This window comes from Lactuca serriola, chromosome 5 (assembly GCF_051521515.1).
Source record: "Lactuca serriola cultivar US96UC23 chromosome 5, Lser_US96UC23_V15, whole genome shotgun sequence".
Lineage (NCBI taxonomy): Eukaryota > Viridiplantae > Streptophyta > Magnoliopsida > Asterales > Asteraceae > Lactuca > Lactuca serriola.
The window spans coordinates 247,134,900-247,158,734 of record NC_136412.1 but is presented as its reverse complement, the minus strand read 5'-3'; the positions used below and the strand labels follow the sequence as shown (position 1 = coordinate 247,158,734).

The 23,835-nt window shown below is 33.8% G+C and overlaps 1 long non-coding RNA gene across 2 annotated transcripts; it reads right to left on the bottom strand.

Annotated features, from left to right (window-relative positions):
- Positions 1-18,162: 18,162 nt before the first annotated feature.
- On the bottom strand, positions 18,163-20,239 carry LOC145051537 (uncharacterized). 2 transcript variants are annotated; one of them, XR_013683685.1, is made up of 5 exons: positions 20,082-20,239; positions 19,699-19,933; positions 19,503-19,548; positions 18,452-18,790; positions 18,163-18,371 (listed from the first exon to the last, which is right to left on the bottom strand). It is a non-coding gene; the product is annotated as an uncharacterized LOC145051537 (long non-coding RNA). The 2 variants fall into 2 exon arrangements; XR_013683684.1 differs by having other exon boundaries at positions 18,163-18,790.
- Between the last annotated feature and the right edge of the window lie 3,596 nt (positions 20,240-23,835).

Sequence of the window (23,835 nt, the reverse complement as noted above, 5' to 3'; positions counted from 1 at the left end):
AGCGGTTTTGACATCCATTTTCCATATTTCATAATCATGAAATGCAGGAATGGCTAGCATAACCCTAATAGACTTAATATTTGCTACTGGCGAGAAGGTTTCACCATAATCAATACCTTGAGTCTGAGTAAAACCCTTCGCAACCAGTCGAGCCTTATAAGTATGCACTTTTCCTTCCATGTCGGTCTTTTTCTTGAAGATCCATTTGCACCCGACTGTTTTACGGCCTGGTACATTGTCAACCAAGTTCCAAACTTGATTGTCATACATGGACTGTATCTCGCTGTCCATAGCCTCCTTCCATTTAGCAGACTCCGGGCCTGCCATGGTTTCCTTAACACTGCTAGATTCATCCAAATTTACCAGTGTACTATCGCTAATAAACGTATCACCTTCCGTAGTAATATGAAAGCCATAATAAAACGAAGGTGTGTTCCTAACCCGTGTGGAACGCCTCGGAGGTACAGACTTGTCAGCTGGCTCAACAGGAGTTTCCTCCTCAGGTTGATTGCTAGTGTCTGAGGTTCCTTCACCAATTGCTTCTTGAATTTCTTCAAGATCAATTTGCCTCCCACTGTCTCCTTGGCTTATAAATTCTCTCTCACGAAAGACCCCTCTTCTTGCTACAAAGACCACATTCTCACTAGGTCTGTAGAAGAGGTAACCGAAGGATTTCTGTGGGTAGCCGATGAAAATACACCTTTCACTTCGGGGTTCGAGCTTATCATGAGTCTCACGCCTCACGAAAGCTTCGCAACCCCAAATCTTGATGTGGTCTAAATTGGGAACCTTCCCAGTCCACATCTCATGTTTGGTAACCTTCTCTGTAGGGACTAGATTAAGGATATGGGCGGCAGTCTCTAAGGCATACCCCCAAAAATATATTGGTAGCAAAGCTCGACTTATTATAGAGCGAACCATGTCTAACAAGGTTCGATTACGCCTCTCAGCTACGCCATTTAGCTGTGGTGTCCTGGGAGGAGTCAATAGTGAGACAATCCCACACTCCTTAAGATAGTAAAGGAACTCGGTACTAAGATACTCACCACCTTGATCGGATCGAAGCATCTTAATGTTCCGGCCCAATTGATTTTCTACTTCCTGTTAAAATTCCTTAAACCTTTCAAAGGTTTCTGACTTATGTTTGATTAAGTAGACATACCCATATCTACTAAAATCATCAATAAAATTCACATAAAACCGATTAGCATCCCTTGTGGCGGTTTTGAATGGCACACATACATCAGTATGTATTAGGTCCAACAACCCCTCACCCCTTTCACAAGTTCCAGTGAAGGGTGATTTTGTCATCTTTCCAAGTAGACAAGATTCACAACTATCATCCGATTTAAGGTCGAATGACTCCAAGACTCCACTCTTTTGGAGTTGGCCTATGCGTTTCTTGTTTACATGTCCAAGACGACAATGCCACAATGATGCTTTATCTAGGCTAGTAAAAGAATCAATATACAACACATTATTTCCTATGTTGTCTACAATCGACACAGTTTCATACAAACCATCACAAGGTAATGCTTTAAAATAAAACACATTTTTAAAGAAAGCATTAATACCACCACATTCATTATCAAACGAAAAGGTAAAACCTTGTTTGTACAAAGCATGAAAGGAAATAACAATCCTCGCCATTTCAGACGAGTACACACATTTATTCAAATCTAATTTTAACCCATTATTCAGCAACAAAGTATAAACTCCAATCTTGGAAACAGGTGAAGGCTTCCTATTCCCCATGATCAAGTTTATCTTCCCGTGCTCCACATCCTCACTTCTTCTTAGGCCCTGCAAATCAGAACATATGTGAATACCACATCCTGTATCAAGCACCCAAGAGTTAGAATATGATGAGTAATTAGACAATATTGTGTAAATACCTACATGGGTGGGTTTCACTTTCCCATCCTTTAGATCCTGCAAGTACTTAGGGTAGTTTCACTTCCAGTGCCCCTTGTCTAGGCAATAGTAGCAATCAGCATCCTTGGGAATGGCAGAAAGAGTGACAGAACCGCTCTTGGTCTTTGATGAGGAGCATTCAAGAGACTTTCCCTTGGTACCCTTCGAAGGGTGCTTCCTCTTTTTCCCTTTGCCTTTCCCGATAGCCAAAACAGGGGTAGATGTCGGAGTAGGAGTAGTAGAGGTAACATACCTTTGCATCTTTTGCATGTGGGCCGTGACGGATTCACCGTCCTTCATGCGGGTTGTTATTATGGAGGAGATTATTTCACACCACTCCTGACGAGCACTCTGATGGTACCTTTCCATCAGATCTTGGTGCATCTCAAAAGGGTAGAAGTCTTCATATGACTTTTGGAGCTCGGCTGTCATCATGGCCAACATGATGCATGCCACCTTAGTAGCATCTCTCTCATGTGTCCTGAATTCAGCGATCCCCTCAGGAGTAGCAGTAGACTCATCAAGCTCTTTTAACTCCTTATCGAGGACATATTCCTTGTCCTCATAACGAGTAACCATCCTGATGTTCCTAATCCAGTCCATGAAGTTGGAACCATCAAAGATGACCCTCCCACAAAGATTCATGAGAGAGAAAGAACCAGTTGGGTTAGAGCCCGAAGCATTAGTGTTGGAAGACATCTAAAAGAAGAAAGCAAGTTTAGATTAGATATATAGAATCCTTAATAAGACACCCAAATGTAATATTAAGGCTAGGATCCAATTACAATATATTATACTTAGAAGAGGGATGCCGTAATCTAAGTAATAATATATTTGAAAGGTAGGTGAATGACGATTCACCAATTTCCACCATGAAAAACAAAATGAGTTATTAGGTTTTAATTGGATTTGAAATTCCTAGATTCTTTTGAGATTCATTGAACTTTTCAATGGCATGTTTCAATCTCGATTGTGCCCTTCAAGTTTTGTGACTGGGATGCCGAGGATCACAAAACAAGGTGTGAATAACCATGCTAATTCACTTGGTACCCTTAATATTATCACCTAATCAATGTGTCGGTTAACCACACACGCTCCATTGATCTATGACAAACATTAAGTCACCCTTCGTGATCCTTACTAGTCCAAGTTAGTGTGCCGGTTAACCACACACGCTCCACCAACGACTTGGTAAGGTACAAAGTGTGAATTCCATGGACTAGCACCATGTTCACATTTTCCTAAAGTAACTAAGATTGGAAATTAAAAAGAGTTTAGTTACTTTATAATAATCATTATACTTTTAATGAGGATTTAAAGTCATTGTCCTACCCGTTCGGCTAACGACCCTCCACCGATCAAGGAAGCGTTGGGTGAGAGTGGACACCCATTAAGTTGTCATTTTATAGGCAACAACCTTATACCCCCCCTTATAGACCGGCTTCATGAATGAGGCCTACTAACGGTAGAATGACTTATTCTTATACATATATATAATAATTAACCATTAATGTTATAAATAGTATAAGTGTTGAATTTTAACTATTAAAACTCTAAGGTTTGGAATTAAAGTTTATTAAAGTGTGTGAAACTTTACAAATTACAAAACTTGAGGGCAAGTTTTGTAACTATCCAAAACTTTTCATTTCATAACTTATGAATTAAAGGTTCATAAAATGAAGACTCTTCATTTTCATGTAACTTATGTGTTTTAAATGTGTGTTAAAGAAAAGTGACCTTTGGATATCCATAACTTGAGGACAAATTATGGACTCCATTAAAACACATAAATGATCAAGAATTAATTCTAAACAATTCAGCAAATAATTCCTACCATCTTCTAAATTCATAAGAACATGAACATGATTATCAAAGTTTCAAAAATTATATGAACACATACAAAGCATGAAATTTTGATATATGTCATTGTAAATGGATTAGAACAACCATTACACCAACTAAAACAAGTTTTATAACACCAAAACAGTTTAGGGTAATGTTTCTACTCCATTTCCAGCAGCAAAAGTCAAAATTCTGCATTCAGATCCTTCTACTCGTCGAGTGCACGAACCTACTCGGCGAGTAGGATGAATTTTGCCTTGAACTCGGCGAGTCCCCTCATGGACTCGGCGAGTCCATCAGCCAGACAGCAACAATTTCAACTTTTTTCACTATTTTGCATCAAGTATCAAACAAGCAAGCCTAGGCTCTGATACCACTATTGGGTTTTGAGCAATCTAACACTTCCTAAGTGTGCATGCAACCCTAAGAAACCTTGGATATATGTTTGTCTAAATACATGCAAAATAATAATTTTCCAATGTTCATAACCTATCTAACATGGCATGGGGTACTTTGAAACATAAAAGAATTAGATAAGATTACATACCTTTTGATGAGTTTGATTCCTTGGAGTTTGAGAGCCAAGCACCAATAGTGTGAATGCCTCAAATGGAAATCACAAATCACCACAAACACTTGGAAAACTTTGAGAGAGTGTATACACACTTGCAATTTTCGGCCACACACAAACACACATACTCTAGTGGCTATTTCATGCAACATAAGCATGCTTATATAGTATGCATGGTTAGGGTGAAACCCTAATAACCCATGACCTTTCCTTTTCCAAGGATCCATGGGTTAAAAGCTCCATGGATCATCCATGGACTTCCATACAAGCCTAACCCATTAACAAATGAGTGTTAGCCCACACCATATAAAACCAATAGCGCACAATCTAATTAGTCTTCCTTTTAATCTCTAAATTAATTCATAATTAATTAAAGACTAAGACTAATTAAATAACATGACTTCATATTAATATATTATAACTTATAATATATTAATAAACATATGTGTATAACTCTCATAAAATTATCCATAAATAGTTCGGGTGAAGTGCAACCCAAATGGACCATGCCGGGTCGGGTCAAGTATGTACCAAATAAGTTATGGACTTAGGCACCTTATCCAACACTATTTTGGTATGTACTTGACTCGATGGTGCATGGTCCTTTTGGGTTGCCTTCACCAAAGCAACTTGATAGGATGAATTATGGAGAGAAAGGATTAATTATGATTTATTAATATATTATGAGAATAATATATTAAAGGAGAAATCATATTGTTTAATTATTATCAGTAAAGAATTAATAAGAATTAAGTTTGTGGCTAAAAGACATTAATTAAACTTAAGGGACTAGAACTATCAATTGTGTGATAGTTGAATATTGGGCTAATGGAATCCATATTAAAGGGGTGGATGAATTCTATGGGGAAACCCATTAGAAATCGTCCAAAGGCCTTTAAGAAAGGGGTTCATGGGTTGCTTAGGGCCTAAGCATCCAAATTAGGGTTTCCTTGTTAGATAACCCTAATAGCCTCACTATTTAAGGAACCATTAAGCCCCAAAAACGAAGTGAACTTGTTCTCTAGGGTTTCCACACGTTTTGGGCAGCCTCCTTCCCTTCACCTCTTCATCCTCTTGCTCTTGGTGTTTGTGAACCATTAGAAGAGTGACATTTGTGACTGTAAGCTTTCCAAAGTCAATACAAGAAGGATTTGAGATTGTTATTGCTACATAACAATCAAGGTATGATCTAAAACCTAATTCATATGTTATATTGATTATCATATATTATATCTAGGGTTTATAGTCTTGGATGAATTGCATGTACAATAGAGAAACCTAGATCCAAGCATTAGGGTTTATATGAGCACATAGGATGTTCTTATGGATAAAACCCATCAGTGGTATCAGAGCCTTGATTAGTTTCTATTGTATTGATGCCTTGTTTATTTGTTCATGCTTAAAAAAATCGATTTTTATGAGTCTGCCTGATGAACTCGGCGAGTCCCATTGTGGACTCGGCGAGTAGCCCTCAACTCGGCGAGTCCATAGGGGTACTCGGCGAGTTCGAGCATCAGAAAGAGGGGATTTCAGGATTTCTTGCTGTTTTACTCATGGATACTTGCCTTATCTGTTTTAGATCATTAAAATCCGATTTTATACATATTTATGAGTACATCCTTGATTAAACAAAAGATAATTACCAATTGATTGGATAATAACTTCCTTATATGATAAAGTTTGATTATTTGTATTAATTGGGTAACTTACTTTGCAAAAAATTAAAATTAGGTCAAATATAGATAATGATAAAATAAATTGTTTAATTTATATTATTTGTTATTTGATCCATGTGTTATGAAAAGTTTCAATTTTCCCCTTTAGATTTTAGAGTTTAAATTTGAACTCAAAAGTTTTGTTTTTGAAATTTAAATAGTTGAAACCCTAATGTTTTGAAAAGGTTTCAAAACTTGCCCTCAAGTTTTGGAATTTAAATTTTGATTGAAAAGTTTGATTTTGAAATATTTAAATTCTAAACCCTAATGTTTTGAAATGTTTCAAAACTTGCCCTCAAGTTTTGGAATTTAAAAGTTGATTAAAAGTTTAATTTAGGAATGTTAAATTCTAAAACCCTAGTATTGTTTTGAAAAGTTCAAATCTCACCCTTATGATTTTATTAATTAATTAAGGTGTATAATTAAAAGAGGTTTAATAAATCCATAAAGTTTTGGTTTACAATTTAATTGAATTAAAAGTATAATTGTTAAATTTGACCACCTAGTATTTTAAAAGTGTAAAATACACCCTATACTATATATAACATTAAAAGTATAACATTATATATATATATATATATATATATATATATATATATATATATATATATATATATATATATATATATATGAGTAAAAGTCAGTCTTACCGTTAGTAGGCCTCATTCACGAAGCTGGTCTATAAGGGGTGTTTAAGGAAATTGCCTATAAAATGGTGATTGAATGGGTATCCACTCTTACCCACTGCACTCTTGACTAGTGGAGGGTCGTTAGCCGAACGGGTAGGATAGGACAGAAACCTTCCATTATAAGTATAATGAAGTATAAAAGTAACTAAATGCTTTCATAAAATTCCCAATCTTAGTTACTTTAGGCAAAAGTGAATTGATGCAATTCCATGAAATTACACTTTGTGCCCTTGCGAAGACGTTAGTAGAGCGTGTGTGGTTAACCGGCACACTAAATGGTTCTAAGCAAAGGTAGCAAAGGGTGACTCAATATTTTTCATAGTTCGGTGGAGCGTGTGTGGTTAACCGGCACATCGAATAAGTGACTGTAACATGTGGGGGCACCATGTAGATTTGCATGGTTATTCACACCCGCTTTGTGATCCTCGGCATCCCAGTCACAAACTAGAGGGACATATCGAGATTTAAACATGCCATTGAAAAGTTCAATGAATCTCAAAAGTTCTAGGAGTTTTCAATACATTTAAAACTTAATCTGTTTTTTGTTTTTCATGGTGGAAATTAGTGAATCGTCATTCACTTACCTTCAAATGTTCTGCAATTTGGGTTACGGCATCCCTCTCCCGATTTGTGGAATATTGTGTTGGGTCCTAAGCCTTAATATCTCATTTGGGTGATTTATTAAGGACTCAATCGATCAACTAACTTGAATTTGTTTTCTCCTATTTTGTAGATGTCAAAGTACGACAACCATTGTCTTCCCAAATCTCGTGGAACAAGCATTCCACATGAAGATGATATTCCACGATTCGATCGAGGAACAAGAAATCATGCTTCACTTCCTCCACCTCCTCCCGTTATTCTTCCTAACCCACAAGATCAAAGAATTGAAAGGTTCAATGTCACTAAAGCCCTATTGGAAATGAAACATGAAGATGGTAAACCCGTGTGTGCCCACGTTTTAGGAATGAAATCACACATCGATAGGTTGACAATGTTGGGTGCGTCATTCCCGAATAAGTTAGCTGTGAACTGGGTTCTGCAGTCACTTCCCGAATCATATAATGAGTTCAAAAGAAAGTATTATATGATGGATCATGACCAAAACCTCATTGACCTAATTTACATGCTCATTGCTGCTGAATCAGAAATGATTTGGCAAAGCAATGGAGCGTATTTGTTGGGAAAGTGAACCAACCATTCTTCCAAGGACGTTCTAGGAGAACCGACCTGCATTTTCTGCCAAGAGAAAGGGCGTTGGATACAAGTCTGCCCTAAGAGCCTGAAGAGTCCAAAAGATGGGAGAGTCAAAGAGTATGGCTGTGCTTCAGGTAAAATCCACTATCTAACTCCATTAAGTTCCTGTTCATTGATTCTTAATACATGATGTGATAAGATTGCATTTGAATGTTTTGCAGGATCAGTGAAAAGAGAGCAAGCTTGATGAAAGAGCAAGATGAGTCTAATCACGAAGAAATGGATCTCGATCGCATGGATTCGAAGATTAGATTTGAGCTTAGAAAGTTATGATAGAGTTGTTAGGAATATTTGATAGTTTTTCAGTTGATTTTGCATTGTAAGGACAAATGTTTTCCGCTGCTTTTATGAATAAAATAAATTTTGTTTGACGTATTTATTTATTTATTTATTTCCTTGCAATGAAATCGTTATGAAAAATTGATGTTTACATATTTCTACAACGAATGGATGTGATTCTTAATTATGTTAATTGTGGAAATGTCGAGAATTTACCAAATAGGGAGAGTTTCTCATCGCCCAAGTTTCAATTGGACAGAAACTTGGAATCATGCAACTTGGTTGCACGATGAATGAGAAATTTCATATTTGGAAATTAGACTAAGTCGTTGACAAAGTGTCAAGTGAAGGACTAGGAGATCGAGTACACAAAGTTGTGTGTTGATCAAGTCCACCACAAGAGTAACAAAGATATTCGTCATGATTCACTAAATGTTTAGTAAATATGATTATACTTATAAGATTAAGTGTAATTCTGAATTGATTGAAAAGGTTTAAGTCGATAGCAGAACGAATAATAAGAATCAAGTAGGCAGAAAGATAAAAGTTTCTCTATTCTAAGAAGAAAGGAGAGTACCTTTTATGTTTTATGATAGGTATTAATGATTAAGAACCATATCTAAATTGATCCTCTAAGTGAATCTTTGTGCAATTGTATGTCTAAGAAGAGGAATCGAGAATTGAAGAAATGGTTAAATCAAGAAGTCAATCATACTTCGTTCCAAAACCAAATCTTAGAGTTAAGATTGTGACATTGAGTGACAAGTCTTAAGAAGGTTTATAACATTCATCAAATGTAGAATTTGGAAAAAGTTTTTCTTATTCTTGTACATTTGAAATTGGAAAGTTGTGATGTCTTGGATAAGACAAAGACCAACTAGGACCAATTTATGAAGTGTTTTGATAAAAGCTACACTAACTCTTGAATATTTCTTTGTTAAGAAATGCTTATTGACAAGAGAACCTTATATGTCAAGGAGTCAGTAGGAGTCTTAATGGTCTTGAAAATATTCAAGAACTAATCAAGAATAAACCTTATCGATCATCACTAGCACACGAGTTGAGGTTTACAACCTATCGTGTTAACATTATCTTGTTTCTGTGACGTTCCAATTGAGTTAATTATGCATGTGAGCCCTATGAGTTCTCATTCGAATGCATAAAAGGCAAGGACCTTGATCAATGAAAAGTACATTGATTGGAAATGGTGAGCTTCTTAACTACTTGGAAGACATGGTGGGCAGCCGTGTAACCATAAGGCAAAGAATCAAGATTGAGAAATCTCGGTCCATATCAGTTTGAATTTGTCATAAACTTTGGTTTTAACAAATTCACATGGATAGAAACACATACACCATTAAAATCTATGTTTCATAAGATTTCCTTCTTCATTAAAATGACTGTAAGGAAATGCTTTCACTAAGAAAGATTTTAAGAAGATAGTGATTGTGAAATTGTATTCTCAAATTCGATTATGGTTACGGTATCCCTTTCCATGATTCGAATTGTGAGATCTGGCAATTAGTCTAAATTGTTTAAGAAACACACATGAACTATCTAAGGCAAAGGTGTATAAGTTTATAAACCCTTGATAAAATATTATCAAAGCATTGGGTATTAGAAATATGAACTTAAAGAAATTCAATAGGCATTGTTTTTCTGAAAGTTAAGTTGTTTCTGAATACGTGTCAAAGCTAGTGGGAGCATAAGTGTTATGTTTATAATAATCATCGTGATAGTGGGAGCATAAATGTTATGATTGCATGATTATTAAGACAAGTATTGCAAGTTAGCAATATTAATTATAGAAAACAAGAGTCACACTTTGCAAAGTTGTAAGGGTTGAATAGTTGTTTTTCTATAATTAAGGGAGAGAATAGTGTACTTCATTTCAAAACTAAAGGCTTAGGTTATGGAATGTTGATAAACTTAGTCAAGGATACATAGTGAATTCTTAAATTTCGATTATGATTACGACATTCCTCTTCATAATTCGAATCATAAGAACGTGACACATAAGATATTATGGCAGAAGATTGATAAAGTATCAATTCTTTATGTAAGACATTATGCATCATGTCCCATACGCTTCGGGTATATGATAGATTGCAAATGCTATAATATTTGACTAAAATTTTCCAAATGTCTAGCGCATTTAGAGGGAAAAAGGACTAGAATCGGTTTTGACTAAGATAATTAAACAACTATCCAAAGCTTGCTTAGGATTGGTCGCTTGTGAGTAGTTGGAAGTATGATATTGGATGGAACATATCGACATTATTATGAATAGATAAGATTCTATTAAGAATGAGTTGTCATATGGTAAGTATGGAAAGGCTTCCATATTGGGAGTTGGATATTGAGAATCTATGTCTAGATTAGAAACTTTTATGCAAGAAGGATGTTCAAAGGAATGTACTTTGAGAGAGAGACATCACATCTATGGAATTGTCTTGTAAAAATTTCCGATAGAGAGCTTTGTAATTCATTGGCAATAGTCATTGTGACCTTAGTGCAGTGACATTACAAAAGGATCATTGCATAAAATGTTAGAATCTAGCATATTCTATAAGTGGCAAGAATTTGATATTCTTTCACTTGTGAAAAGGATTGGGAGTTGTGAAATGAGTATGATTGGAAATGTGTTCATTTGATCTATTTCACAAAGTAAGAACCATAGGTAAACATTGTGTGCATACTAAGAGCATGGGACAAGTGTAGTAATAATTCAAGAAAGAAGATGATTACCCGAAACAACAAATAATGACTAATCGATATGGTGATAAATAAAAGGTGTTTTATTTATACTCAAAGGTTTGAGGCCATATGAGATTGGTATTATTCTTGTGTTTCACTTTGCATGTTTTAACTTCCTGAATAATTAATTGGTTCAGAACAGTCAAATTATTCAAACGGACCACAGTCGTTCATATGTTGGAAGTAGGTATGAATGAAGACTGTCGTGAATTGGTGTGTGGATTGTCTAAAGAGTATTAGACATAAGCAAATGTTTGCTGCAATGTTTATGAGTGCTTATGAATATGATTTGAGCATTGGATTAAACCCACGCTCACTTGGATCACTTCATGGATTTGTATCACAAGTGATTGGTGAGACGATAACATCGTATATTCTTGAAACCGAGATGTGTGAGTTGTATCTTGCGAGTCGGTTGCACATTGATAATATGTAAACGCACCAGTAACTTGGTGTTATAAAACATATTGTTGTGTGTGATTTGGTGAGTAAGTGCAAGCGAGCATTGAGTCAAAGTTTATCCGTTCCTTTTATCCAAAGTAGGATAAAAGCGATATCTTTGGGCCCCTCGATGATTTAGTGATGACACCTAAGCGCTTGGCCAAGCCGGGACTAAATAGATGTGTTCAATTGTAGTCTGTTGTCAGTCGTCATAAATCTGAATTTGGGAAACAACACATAGACAAAGAGAATGATTTAAAGCCATGTCTCAGTCTATACGATATCTAGAATGGAGGAATGTATGATCCCTTATCTAAAGGACACGCGTATCTGATAAGATCAGAGTTGACAGCGGCTTTGGAAAGCTACGATTGCAGATCAGGATCTGAAGTCATACGCGGAATAGTTATTAGACTTATCCAAGTGGGAGACTGTTGGATTAGTGTCTAAGTCCATAACTATTTTGGTATGTACTTGACCCGATGGTGCATGGTCCTTTTGGGTTGCCTTCACCAAAGCAACTTGATAGGATGAATTATGGAGAGAAAGGATTAATTATGATTTATTAATATATTATGATAATAATATGTTAAAGGAGAAATCATATTGTTTAATTAATATTAGTAAAGAATTAATAAGAATTAAGTTTGTGGCTAAAAGACATTAATTAAACTTAAGGGACTAGAACTGTCAATTGTGTGATAGTTGAATATTGGGCTGATGGACTCCATATTAAAGGGGTGGACGAATTCTATGGGGAAACCCATTAGAAATCGTCCAAAGGCCTTTAAGAAAGGGGTTCATGGGTTGCTTAGGGCCTAAGCATCCAAATTAGGCTTTCCTTGTTAGATAACCCTAATAGCCTCACTATTTAAGGAACCCTTAAGCCCCAAAAACGAAGTGAACTTGTTCTCTAGGGTTTCCACACGTTTTGGGCAGCCTCCTTCTCTTCTCCTCTTCATCCTCTTGCTCTTGGTGTTTGTGAACCATTAGAGGAGTGACATTTGTGACTCTAAGCTTTCCAAAGTCAATACAAGAAGGATTTGAGATTGTTATTGCTACATAACAATCAAGGTATGATCTAAACCCTAATTCATATGTTATATTGATTATCATATATTAGATCTAGGGTTTATAGTCTTGGATGAATTGCATGTACAATAGAGAAACCTAGATCCAAGCATTAGGGTTTGTATGAGCACATAGGATCTTCTTATGGATAAAACCCATCAACATCATGCAAGCATAACCAACAATAGTCATAAAGACAACATGCACAGTAAACACATATCACAGTAGCAGCAAATCAGACCCAACTAGTCAACACACACACACACACACACACACATATATATATATATATATATATATATATATATATATATACTACCATATAAGCAAGTATAGTCTAGTGGGCCAACATTGGTGCCTTCGACCTGTGAGTATGGTGAAAAGACTCACCTGAATATGCGTAGAGGTCACTACAATAGTAACAAAGAACTCCACTAGCTTCAACTCACTTCCAATCACCTACATGAAGGTACTTGAGTCAATACTCCATCACAAGTCATAGTCACTTGTAACAGTGACTACCTTCAAATGAAATGACGATTAAGGTTTCACATAAAATGAAGATTAGGGTTAAGTGAGGACACTTAACCCATTAAGGTCTTAACCACCTCAGAGCATCACCAAATAAGGTTTGACGTAGTAAATCTCTGATATAATAATAATCCATGAATTAGTCCTAATTTGCATCCCAAACTTGCGCCCAAAACTAGAGTTACTCATCTCTAGTTTTTTCACATAAAATAATAAATGGGGTTAGTCTTCCACACTTAACCCCTTAAGGACTTAATTCGTTAAGTCATATACCACAATAGGGAAAATATACAACATGGTCGGATATGATTCATAAGTCTAAACAGTGGTAAAAAATGCGGGTCCTGAGCTAAGGTTTCTGATATTTGGGTTTTCTAAACATTAGTTAGGGTTTCCAACCCAATCACATGATATTAGGTCTAAAGTTAGATGTTTAGGTCATTTAGTTTAGTAAGTTAGACACCATCCACTGCCACCTCAGGCAGTGGTGGTCGGCAGCGGTCCATGGTGGCAGCCACCCATTTACAAAATGTGTTGGCGGTGGTTTCAAGTTAGAATCTGACCAACTAGCTTCTACTACATCACCATGCAAAAAACACTCATACTAACAATATTATACACACACATCCAGCTAACATGGTGGCCCATGGTTGTTAACATCTGCAGCAAGGCGGCAGCCACAATGGTCGGCTGCTATGGTGGGTTTTTCAACGTTTTTCGTCCAAACAAGACACCTACACACGCTCCTCACAAACTCGTAATAGCAACACAAGTTCACACACATGTGCAACACACACATACAACTACAGTATCTTCTTAGTGGAGAACGACGACTGGAGGTAACAGAAAAAAGGACAGCCGCTTTGAGCGACAGTAGCAGTGGAGGAAGTGGGCGATGGTGTAACAACAGAAGAAACGGAGAAGATGAGGGGGTGGGGGTTACACATTTACCGGATAATGGAAACAGCAGCAATAAATGCCCCTTTCTTCTAACCTACCCAACGGTCACAGTGTCATTCCCTGTCTTGGCCGGTGCTGGATCAGCGGTGGTCGCTCGGTGGTTCTAAGCAGCAACAATGGTGATGACGGCGGGTGGAGATAGGAGGGATAAGGTGGCGCCTGCTAAAACGTTAGGGTTAGGGTTTGTAGGGATGGTGTAAACGAGAGGACAAGGAATGGGGTGTTGGGTTTTAGTCTCGCCTCTTTTTTTCAAACTTAACTCTTTTTATTCACTTTTATCCCCTGCCACAAAACATTTTCAGTTTAAACCCAATATTTACTAAACAACCCCTAACTTCCACAAATTTATTCATAACTAGTCTGAAAGTTACACTTTAACCCCCGATTTCATGAATTTATAACATTTAAGTCCCGGCAGTGAACACCCCGTTAAAATAATACAACTTTAGAGCTACATTAAAAATAAAATAAATACATATCGGGGTTTAGTTTTTTTTTTTTTTTTTTTTTTTTTTTTTTTTTTTTTTTTTTTTTAAATAGAATGTTACATGGCTCACACACAAAAGTTTAAGATCCTAGAAAATTATGGAGAAAAAAAGAGAACACTTGCAAGAATCGAATTATAACAAACAAAGGGGAGGAAAGAATAAAATTAATGAAGGCTAAAGGGTCTATTTATAGCTGATTCAAATCAATTATATCATCATATTTAATCCAGGTTCAAATCTTTTCCTTATCTAATACATGGATCAATTCTGGAAGCCTCCACGACCTCCTCAAAAGCATCCACCCCTTGTGGAGATCCAAAATGTTCCTTTTGCTCAACTTGGAACAATTAACATTCAATCCCTACACCATTAAATTGTTTTTGATTAATTCTAAATTAATTTCAATAACTTTAAATTAATTGATCAAGCGGATAAATTAATACACTATTTATCTCACTCTCTTAAATCATTTTCTAGTTATTTTAGCTCTTCAGAGCATCCCTGAAAGAACTTTATTGTTATTCCCAAAGTTATATCAATTTATTTATGGCATTGAATACCTATTTCCAGAAGTTAGGTCTATAAATTGAGTAAAACCCCACCAAACGTAAAATCACACAATATAGAGGAAGTTGTATATTAGATCATAATATATGAAGAGAATAAACTCTATAAACTAAAAGAACACTAGTACTAACCATAGAATTTAGATTTTGAGAAATATCACAAACCCTACACATCATAAATGAAGAATAAAGGATTGGAAACTACCTTCAAAGTGCTACGAATGATGGAATACATTATAGATATTCAATTAAGCCACAATCAAGCTCAAACCGCCATTGAAGTTGAAGAAAAGCTAGACCCATAAAACCTCAAAAGTTGGAAACGTTTCAAATAAGCGAGGCAAGAAACTCCCCTACCTTATGTCAAAAGTTTCATGATTTGGCAAAAATGGCCCCTCTAGACATAATTTTCTCATTTTGACCACCATATAACTAGATAACTAACACATATATGATAGGTAAAATACTTTTTTTAACTAAGCACACGGATCATTTTTGGAATTTTCTCAAGATTTTATTTTTAGATAATAAAACGAACTAATAACTTGTTCGTTAAGTGTTACGACGACATCAATCCATTTTGTAAGTTGAATTTTGACGATTGCATCGATACAATATAGGTACCGTTTCATTTGTTGATACTAACTAACTTTAATTTGTACTATCATATGAAAATGTATTATATGTGAGTTGCAACCAAAGTCATATGTAAGAAACATACACAAATTTTATGTTAAAACATAGAGAAATTTGAATTTATACCGAAAGCTATATAAAAATAAGTAATTTGGATGTTTTTTAAGTTAAAAAATACAAATGTATGTTTTTTACATATGACTTTGGTTGCAACTCACATATAATACATTTTCATATAATAATACAAATTTTATGTTAAAACATAAAGAAATTCGAATTTATACCGAAAGCTATATAAAAATAAGTAAGTTGGATGTTTTTTAAGTTAACAAATAGAAGTTCAAATAATTAAAACATGTATTGTATGTGACTCAATTCATACGTAGAAAGCATACATAAAAATAAGCACGAAAACTTAAAAAAAATTAAGTCAAAAGTAACAAACTCAAATTTATACAACACCTATATATAAAAAAGAACGTAAGTTTTTTTTAAGTTAAAATTTCATTCATATCCTAAGAAATTTTAAATATTACTTCTATATATTAACAAAATTTAAAATTAAATATATATCTGTTTCAAATTATAAAATTCATGTATTTATCCAAACTCATAATTTAATTAGGTTTAAATAATTTTAATATTAAAAAACTTATCTGAAAATCAATTTCATCTGACTGTATTAAATACCATTCCTAAATTAAAAACTAGCATTAAACCAATTCAATTATTAGGATTAAATCTAATTAAACACTACAAAACCTGTTGCCGCTATTTCTTACGCATAGAAGCCACGTTTCAAATGTAGATTAAACCTCCTATTCTTCATTTTTGCTAATTGTAAAATCAAGTGTTTAATCTTATAACTAGAAAACAACCCCCTTTGGATTGGACACCAAAGAATTGGAAATAACAGAAAGATTTTATTTAGTTACAAATGCTAACAATTTTATTGCCCAAATGCCCATAATGAGAACTTTTAGCAAATTACTTTTGCTCTCTTCACTTTGAGATCTAATGACAATTCCCACTAATGGATGTTGAAGATGATAAGTTGTACCTTGAAGCATTGTACAAGGATAACATTATATCAAAATTGGATGAAGAAAAGGCGTTAAGCAATGCACAATGGTGGTAGAGAAAACCAATTTCGGAAGATAAAAACATACATTTTTAATTTAGCAAAAATATTTTATTCCAGCCTATTAACCAACAACTATTTCGGCATCAATGATATTGTAATGAAAATTTCCATATAAATCACGTGTCGTTATGGGTCAAGATTTTGTAACATTATTATTAAGACTTTGTAACATTATTATTAGCAAATATCAAGTATTATGAAATTTTTTCTCTTTACCCCTTGATGTAGTATTTATTTGAATAACTAATGAAATGTATATAGAAAGAAAGTTATATACATGAAATATGTTTCTTCTTTTAGTTGACCGAATATGAACAAATCGTCAAATTATTCTTTGTTTGTTTGATTGTTTGTTTGATGTAAATATCAATATATACCAACAAATGAAAAAGTATAATCTTCAATAGATGTTACTATGATGTTTTATGATTGAAATATATTTTATTGTGATAAATTAAATAAACTGTAGTAACTATTCTATGGATATCATTTTCTTTTCAATTTTTTTTCTCATAATTAAATATTTTTAGTGTAAATTTGATCATTTTTTAAAATCTTTATCCATTAATATATAAATATTTTTCGAAATAGTAAAATATTATATTCTTTCAAAATGATAATCCAAACTAACTTATATGTATATTGCTTCATAATTATCAAAACTTGTATTGAAAAATAGTTAATTTAACACAATTAATAACGTTAGTTTAGTTTTTAGATTAATAAACTATATCACAGCAATTGAAAAAAAAAGAACTTTAAATGTACAAATGAAAAATTCGTAACATTACAGTACATTATTTTTTCCTGATAAGCAAAGCTTGTGAATATATACTTTTATAGGTAGAATGACATAAACGAAAACATCAATTTATCTCTTTTTTATATAGTCATTTCTTATCAATTGTTACGGTATAAGTATATTTTTCTTTTTTATTTATTTGTTTACAATTATTTCGTATATTTCAAAAAATTTGATCTAACCTGTAAATGCCATTTAGTTTTTTTTATGTAATTAGTATATATATATATATATATATATATATATATATATATATATATATATATATATATATATATATATATATATATATATATATAGAATTTGATATAAATTGTAGCAGTATAATATGTTAGATAATAAACACTATTATTATACCAAACCAATATAAAGAGTTAAGTGTTTAGAAAGTTTGAAATGAGTTTTATAAAAAAAAAAAAAAAAAAAAAAAAAAAAAAAAAAAAAAAACAATTTTCACTTATGCCCATTTAACAGAACAAAAATATAAGCCATCCAACATTATACGTTGTTTTTAACTTGGATTATATAATTAAAAGATTAAATAACATAATCATATATACAACCAATGGAAACATGCATAGTCATATTATAGAATCCAAGAATATTAGTATTTGAAGTTTTCAATTTATTTTAGAGAATGTTAAGATATATCTCAGTCTTTGATTCATAGAATGCTTGCTGCATTCTTAAATATATGATAATATAAACCTGCAATAAATATATAATCAAATTGCTTGGTAGATTGTAAAAAATAATAAACTATTAATAATGAACCATTGTATACTCACCTTCAAAATAAAAGAATATTAGTTTAGCACCAAGAAGCAGCTGCAAAAACTCAAGGGCTAAAGGAAGCACATCATGAACCATCAAACTTTAGTTATTTGCAGCATTCTAATCAACTATACAGTTGATCCCTAAATATTGGATAATAGCATAAATACATACAGATTATTTGACGACCCTTGGCTAAATATGTATAATCCTTGATGGAATTCAATCATGTAACATGCTAGCTAAAAAAAGGATGTTAAACAAAGAATCGTCACTTTACCTTGATGTGTTCAAGACTTAACCATTTAATTGAACTTCAAACATAGATTGTGTATTGGTCAATAACAGAATACCTGTAACAAATAAAAAACAAATATTAGTAAATTCAATCTGAAAAACTGTAAGAATTAAACTCCGGTGACACACACAAATACTTAAACATGCTAATTTGAGTACATATTGACTGGTTTGAAGTCAACATTGTCCTTTTAAGCAGATTTGAAGTGAAAGTAAGAGGAGGGTTTACTTTTTCAAAGTTTAGTGTTAATGTGTTTCGGTCTAAAGTATTAATTGGGCTCAAACTAAGGTTCTAAAAGGCGTGAGGCGTGGTGTGGCGGCAAGACCAAGCCTCAAGCTTAACGAGTTATGGCGAGCCATGACGTTTTTCAAGGAGTGATGTAAGGCAACGATTTTGTATTAATTTATAATTATATTACCGCAAAAATATAAATTTATATCAAATATACCTAGTTTTTAGAAGTGTTATATCCACAATTAATAACATAAAGTTAATAAAAAACACAATACTTGTATGTCCGATTAGAAAAGGTATAAAAAAGAGCAAAAAAACGTGTCTCAAACGAAAAAACACGCACCATAACACGTCATAACGTGCCATGGCACGCCATATCACGTCTTGTCAGCGCCACGCCTAATAGCAACGTTATGAAGCTTTTCGTAACGGCGACGCCGCGCCTCACGCCATGGCACGCCTTTTAGAACACTGACTCAAACAATTAAACTATTAGTAACAATTTTGTGAAAAAAAAAAATTAATAGAATTACCTCATCAATTCGGTTGTAAGTCGTTTGCACTTGTTCTTAATACCTCCTAGGTATTTCATCAAACATGTGGTGAGCAACAATGACATTGAGGAACAACCCAATTAAGACTTTTTGGATTGCATACAGACGAAACAGATAGAAGATCAGAGCGACGGTAAACTAGATTCGATTTCAGATAATTAAAAGTGGAACTTACCAAGGCAGACGCAAGCGGAGGGCGACGGTGGAGGTGGGTGTCGTTGAAAGAATGTCGATTCCAGGAAAAAATTGTTGATACCGTGTCGATTCCTCACCAACGCTCTACTGTCGGTCTCACGGGTTCTTCTTGAAAAGCTTTTGATGTCGCGTCTTTCCCGATTTAGGTTTGGACCTCTATAACCCATATTTGATCTCTACCTGTAGTGATCTCTTCTAAGTCGATGGAAGCAATCCTAAAGAAATTGGGAAAAATCAGTCAAACTTGATTTCTTGCTCAGAAAAGAAAAAGACAGAGAAATAACCGAGGAAGAGTACTGAAATCGTCTGTGTTGTAGACTTCATCGCCGGAAACACCGATTTCATCGCCGGTAAAATACTCACCGATGGTTCGTATGGCGTCCTGGTGATAATCGAAAATATCCGGCTTCAATCGGTGCTTCCGATGGCGTGGTGGTGATAATCCCCGCAGAGAACAAAATCGATTGTAAGGTGGAACAAGTAGAAGAAAAGAAGTTGTGGGAAACAGTAAATATGTAGGCAATGGCGATGGAGTGGGTGAGATTACATATTCAAAGTATTAAAGAGAGCATGACACGAATGAAGCAGAAGCGGTGGAAGAAAACACGTATACACTACACGTATACAACTAGCAATGGGTATCATAACACATGTATAGAAACCATACAAAAATCAACCAATGGCAGTGAAGAACTGTTAAGAAAGGGACTTTAGAATTAATATATTATATAATATTGTTAAAATATTTTTGATAACTTAAATAGTGGTATACAATTGAGAAAATAATATAAAATACAAAATCGATAGAATACATAAGATTCACATAATGGTAGAAGATTCGGGTTAGGATATTTACTTTAATTAGCACGAGTGACCTTAGATGAATCCAACAATTGCTTCATGTTAAATGACCTTATCTCTTTTGAAAAGATTTATTTTTTAGTTTTCATATCTAACTGGACCAAATATAATAAGTTTGGTTGTTTGAGATTTCGTTAGCGGCTGCTATTGAATTGGTTTAATGCTAGTTTTTATTTAAAAATGATATTTTAGCACAGTCATGTAGAATTTTGATTTCTGAATAAGTTTTGTAATATTCAATTAGTTTAAAACTAATTAAATTGTGAATTAGGATATAAAGGTGAGTTTTAGAGTTTCAGAATGATATATATATATATATATATATATATATATATATATATATATATATATATATATATATATATATATATATATATATATATATATATATATATATATACTTTTAAAATTACAAGGATATAGAAATAATATATAAATTTTGCAAGGATATGAAATGAAAATTTTCATTTTTTTTTAATTGACAAACAAAAGTTATAAATATATCGAAATGTTGATCACCTCGAATTTATTTGTGCATATATAAAAATAAACACATAAAATATTAGTTTTTTTTATGGGGATAAACATAAAATGTTAAAAAATAAATGGGTGAAAATGATGTTTTACAAGGTTCAAAATCCATATGGATGAAATTAACATTTTAAAATGTAAAATGGTAACTACAAAAGATAGCAGTTGTGGTGGAAATACCTACGAACATTGTTTTTTAATTATAAGTATAATTAAAATATTTTATTTATTTTGTAATATAAAATAGATAAATTGAGTAAACTGATCCTTAGAAACGAACATTTTAATAAAAATAATCAATGATTTATTTTTTTTTGGTAAAATGGTCACATGCTCTAGAATATCATATTCTAGAGGGCGTAATTTTTCTTTGGACTTTGGATCCGAAATACGATATTCCAGAGTATTTATGCTCTTGCTCCGGAGTGGATGCTGGTTTGTGGGATTTTGGTTTAGAATCTGACACCCCATAAATTCTTGACTGAAAAGGTGTATTTCGGACTACAGTCCAGAACAGTCGTACATTCTGGAGTGTTATTTTGGAGAGCTAGAATTAGGGTATTTGTATGGTTTTATTCCATATATGAAATATATTTGTGTGTTTAATAATTTCCATAAACATTCGAAATGAGTATGTATACATGATCGTTTCGAGTATCAGTTTCTAGTAGAGGGCAATGGCAGCGTATCGACGGGTGTAGGCAGTATCTTGTTACATGCTTTGGTGTAGATATAAACAATGATATCAACCTCGTTGGGTTAGTTACGTTGGTTGCTTCGAAGTCTAGGTAACACACTAATCAAATTCGTTTTATCTTTTTAATGTGTTCGATTAAATATAGTTATGTATATTCTTGACGATAATTATGTTAGATATTTTCTTAGTTTTGTTAGTATTATGCCTCCCAACATAGTACAAATGTTTGTTGTTAATAATGTTATAGAAAGTGGTACTAATCGATTTTCCGAGGAAAATAGTTCTGGAAATGGTTCTTTCGGTGCTGGAAGTACCTAAATTTGTAATTTATTACCTATGACACCAACCATGTTCCTTCACGCTGATGTTACTGTTGATGTTGATGAATCTATGAATGATGATTCAAAACTAAAGATGTTGGTTGATGATGGTTATATAATTCCACATTGAGAGCCAGTTGAACATTTTCAGAATTACACTGAATTTGATGGGGATGGTCACGAAGGTGGAGAGGAGGAAACTGATCTCTTTACAACCCGAAAAATATAACAGGAAAAGTTTCCTTTTTATTTTTACGATATTGAAGAAATACAACCCACCCATTGGGGTATGCCTAAACATTTGCCATTGCCCAAATTAGCTCAACAAAATTGTAAAGGGGCCACAATGCATAACTATACTTCCCATGTGAAGTTATACCATCTCTTTAAAAACAAAGAAGCACTTAATCTTAATATAGGATTGAAAATTGTTAGTGAAGGTTTCCAATATAAAGTGAAAATATCTACAAAAGATAGGTTTGAAGCTGTTTGCTATATGTATAATTGTGACTGGTGGATAAGGGAAAAAAAACAAAATACTAATGATACATTTCAAATGGTTAAACTATCGAAGAAACACATTTGCTCAAACACACAACTACATCCCTATCACCGACAAGCCCATAAAAGGGTATTGGGACACTTCTCGAAGGGCATATTAGCTAATCGTATGGGTAATATGTTGTGTGGGAAATAAATACAACGAACTTTAAATGATCATCTTTGTGTACATTTTTCATACTTGCAAGCATGGATTGCTAAAATGTATGCCATAAATCTGTTGAGAGGGACCACTGAAGAAATCTTTTAAAGACTACTTTTATACTGTTACAACTTGGAGAAGAATAATCCAAGGACGGATACACATATAAATACGTGTGATGACAAAAAATTTCAATACTTTTTTAAGGCTATTGGTTGTGCGATAATATTTTTTATGTACGAAATTCTATATATTTAATGTCCATACACATGTGTTCATTTTAATAAGATTATTAATTACTTTTTAGGTTCAAGCGTTTCAAAGAAGTTTGCATCCTATTATTATGATTGAGAGGGTACACCTTAAAGGGTCCTAGTAGTGGGCATGGATGGTAATAACCAAATCCTCCCTATTGCATTTGGTGTTGGGAAAAATGAAATTGCATAGTCATGGATTTGGTTTTTATCAAGACTTAAAGAATATATCAAGGCCATGTCATCTTTGGCTATCATATCAAATAGAGCCAATTCAAATGAAATGGCTATTCAAGTCGTGTTCCCAACTTGTAACACCCAAATTTTTCAAACAATTTTTCAAATTTCAAAAACATAATTTCATTCATAAATGTTATAAAAATGTCATTGTATCACATAACAATCCATAGTAACACATACCAAGATCATAATATATAAAAACTCCTCATGTGTGTACTGATCATGCCGACGCCTTCCCGCGATCCTCACTAGTAGTCTCTTTTGAGGTCCAAATACATCTTAGTGGCCCCGGGATGGATCGAAAACCTCGGCATGTGCGCCTCCTCTAACACAATGGTACGTGCCCTGCCTTTAAATGGCACCCAAATTCGGCCCTGGAAGGTCACAAGCCCTCGGCTATCGGCAATGAACTCAGATACTTGCCCGATCACCCGCTCTCTCTTGCTGTTCTCCAGTCTCATGGCCTCTACATGGGCCTCCTGAATGGTGTCCAACACTGGAGTCATCACTG